The following is a 4,113-nucleotide window of genomic DNA, read 5'->3' as shown; positions in this document are numbered from 1 at the left end:
TGTACATATCAATACTCTGTGAAAGCTTTCCTACTTTTTGTAGTTCTTTGCCACAGAGAGTATAGTAGTGCAGGTTTGATAAGGGTGACTGTTTTTGCCTTAGTTTTTCTAATGCTTTTTTCAGGTCTAGTTTTAAAAGGTATGTCAATGTTTCAATAGAGTGTTTTTCAGTGACTTTAGTGAGAAGCCAAATTCCCCAAAACTCATCCAGTGCAGATACATCTGTTGGTGAAGGGCTGTTGTTAGCTATTTTGTACAGCAGGTTTAGCTTTTCTAAGTACACACCAAAGAGCTTCTCTTCCTTCTTTATCTTTGGGATGTGAATTTTCATGTAGGCACACAATTCTTGAGCAGCCGACTCGTCTCTAATTACTTTAGCCATTGTTATATCTAAAGGACATTTGTCAGACCAGTGAGGTAAAAAGTGGCTCATGCAGACAACAAGCTGACCAGACCCTGCAGATCCTTGTCTCCCTGCGCGTCCATAGGCCTGAGCCTCGACACGAGCATTCTTTGGTAAAAAAGTTTGAACAACAAACAAACCTCCAGCTGCGTTTACTGACTCTGAAATCTTAAAATCTGTCCCACGACCAGCCAGGTTTGTAGCTATGATGACATCTCCTTCTTGCAGTTTTTTGGAAATTGCATTATTGTCCATGTTATTGTTAATGTAAAGCATTTTGTTTTGCACATTTCTTCCAAAAGCTTTATAGACCATTTTTGCTTGTTTGATAGTCTCACAGATGACCAGCACAGCTCTTCCACCTCTATATGTAGTAGGTTGGATTTGGTCAGTGACAACATCACAAATAATCTGCATCCATTCCTTTTCATCCTTCAAGAAAAGTCCTTGAACCTCAAACAGCTTTCTGCGCCTGAATGTAGGAATTTGGCAGGTTGTGACACCTTCATAGATTCCTCTCAATGTCTCAATCTCTGCTTGTTGCCCAAGAGTCCCAGACAGTCCGTAAATCTGACTTTTGTACTTTTGAAGCAAACCAACGTTGGACATGTACTTGGTGACGATGGTCATATCACTGAGCTTGTACTCATGTTTCATTTCGAGAAACTGTTGTAGACCATCCCCCATTGTCATGAAGTTTTGCACTATGCCTGTAGAGCTGTAGTCTACTGGTACAATTCCATGGGTTTCAAGAACATATTCATGGTCTATTTCCATGGTTTTGGCCTGAAATGCATTTTCAATCCAGACTTTTAGTTTAGATTCAACCAACTCTGAGAGGAAACCTGGGACGTAGCAGCTGTCTTCACTCTTGTTCAGCTCACATGGTGTGAAATGTAGATTATGCCTCACTTCTTCTTCTGCAGCTTTCAGTACACTGTTTGTATCAGGATACATGTACTGACAGATGCCACCATTCAAAAGCAGAGATACTTTTCTCTGACCACTTTCTGTTGGGGGTCTTTTGTTCAGCTCTTCTATTGATTCATCTGTGTTTTTGATGTATAGAGTAAACTGGCATGAGGGGAATATTGTCTCCACTGTTCTAAAGAACCTAACCAACTTGTCTGATGCAACATTGACAGTCTTCTCATTTAAAAGACTTGGTTTCCTCTGTATTTCCCTGACTGTGCCTTTGACCAGTAGACCTGCGTCCTCAGCCATTTGAAGAACAGTCCACTCATCAAATCCCTCCTGATTGATCTGTTCTAATACAACTTGATAAAAGGGGTATTTTGGTCCAACAGTTTCACCTGATGCTAACTTACTGTACTGGTTAGCAGTTGCCCATATTAATGCCAGCAGGGGGTTGAGATGCTGCAGAGCAGGCATGTCACTGCTTAAGTAGACAACATGATGGCCCTTATCCAGCATTGAAGAATCAACTTCATCTACAATTGCACACTGGAATGTTCTCTGGCCAAATATGTCCATCCTTTGAACATGGTGCTTCAACCAGTCTCCAGAAAATTGCTCAACGGTTCCATAAACAACCTGGCTCTCATAGCACCTTTTTAAGTCATTTTCATCTTTGTTGGTGTTACAGTCCACACTGATCTTCAAAACATTATAAAATTTCCTCCAATCTCTTAAGTCTCGCTCTGCTAGCTCTAATGAACTTGACATGATGTCGACTTTTTCTCCCCTCATAGCCCTAAAGGCTGCAAACATGGCCACAATGCAGGACTTCCCTTCTCCAGTGGCAACCTGAAGCAGACGTCCTGTTTTTGAAAGAGCCATGAGACACCAGCTCACCATCTGAGTCAGTCGTGGTCTGAAGTGAGTTTTTTCTGCTGCTTTACAAAGAATCAGCAAGTCTTTTTTAAAGCCGATCAGCTGTGATCCTGAACTTTGAGACCTTAGAGCTGCGTCAACTGTTGAAACAATATCTCTGATCTCGGCTAACAGCTCATCATTAACTTGGTTTAGTTCTCCATCTCTGATTTCTCCAAGAATTTCATCCAGTGTTTTGTCTTTATCACTAGCCAAACATCTCTTTAGTTCTTCATTGGTCACTGCTGTGTCTTTGACCAATTCCAGAAGTGTTTTTCCTGATTTAGATCTCCAGGTGGGTGTGATGTAGTTAATCTGAATGCAATGCAACATTTGAAGCATCCATGTGAGGAGATGTGACCCATTACTGGTGTCCATTGACTCACATCGCCATAGAAGTGCATCAAAGATGACTGAGACATCTTCAGGACTCCATTTAATGTTCCTGACCAGTCCTTCCAGCAGCTTAAGAACCCTTTTGTTTTCATTTGGAGGGAATAAATCATGAGCTTTGAAAGAAGTTAGAAGCTGGAGAAAAATGCTGGGACCTTGGTTCATTTGATCCATTCTGCAGAAGTCTCTGTCCTGGTTAAAACACAATGACAACATTGTTTGGAGATTTTATCTTGGAAAAAATGCTTCATAGTGTTTAGCAAAATCATAAAATAATGACAAAATTAGGTAAAATGCACATTTTACTTTTTGAATCAAATAGAACTCATCCTTTAAACTCAAACCCGTGTCCCCAATATATAAAGGCATTTTAGTAGTATTTTACCACATTATATAGGGCAATAAATAAGATGAAATCCTGAGTGGACAAGTCGGACAATCTGCAGAAAGTGAATTATCTTCTCCTTGTTAAAATCATAACTTTTATTTCCCCTTTTCCATATAAACCACAGAATTACCCCAAGGAATTTTGCATCCTATAAGTTATGGTTTTTAAAAAGTTTTGCGTTGCCCTTACACTAAGCATTGAAATTATTTATAATAAAGACCTAGTATGAAACCCGTATTCTGCTTATAAGCTCTTTTTCTTGGAAGAAACCAAAATTTCAACTACCGGTACTACTTCTTTTCCAAGGTCAACATGTCCGAACAGTTCCTCATACTAGTTTATAACAGGTTTAACAATCTATATGAAATAACTCTAGCTTTCATTAAAACAAGGTGGAAATCCAGTGCTGGATGTTAAGAGTAGTCCCATGGGTATGCATCTGCAGATGCATGTCTCATCTATTACAGATATGGAAAGGCTGTATACTCACCGGAAAACAGAAGGGCTGATCTGCCTTTCAGTGGTTCCTCTGAGCTGTCCTTTTATAACCCTACCTCATCTTTCACTTTCCCTAACAGGTCCAGAGCACTGCCCCAAGGGAGTTTCCAGACTTGAAGAATATTATTCAATAAAGTAATATTTGTTTATGGATCTGTGCAGGAGAAGCACAAATAGAGGTATGTTTCTTCTCAAATCATGGAAGCTTCGGGTAAAAAAAGAAATGTCTGACAAAAATATATACCATTATATTGAGATAAATGTTACACGACTATATTTGGAGAAAATAGGAGTCACCTTTGGAAGGCAATGGCTCTTTGTCTTGTCACATCTTGGTGGTCAATACCTTTAACCCCCAATAACAGAGGCCTGTAGTTGAGGCAACATCAGCATTCCCAAAAAATGTATTATTAACCACGGTTAATTAAAAAGAAATAGCATTAGTGCAAGTATTTTATTTTATTTTATTTTTTACAAAAGTGGGTTTGCTGTGTGGGTGCACTGTTTTATGTCTGAGTGTAAATTATACTTACTGGTGGTGATCAGGCCTAAATTACACAGAGAGAAAATGGTTTATTTTCCCCTCTTTATTTGCCCC

Source organism: Cyprinodon variegatus, unplaced genomic scaffold, assembly GCF_000732505.1.
Source record: "Cyprinodon variegatus isolate N-32 unplaced genomic scaffold, C_variegatus-1.0 Scaffold548, whole genome shotgun sequence".
NCBI lineage: Eukaryota > Metazoa > Chordata > Actinopteri > Cyprinodontiformes > Cyprinodontidae > Cyprinodon > Cyprinodon variegatus.
This window is presented reverse-complemented; position numbering follows the sequence as displayed.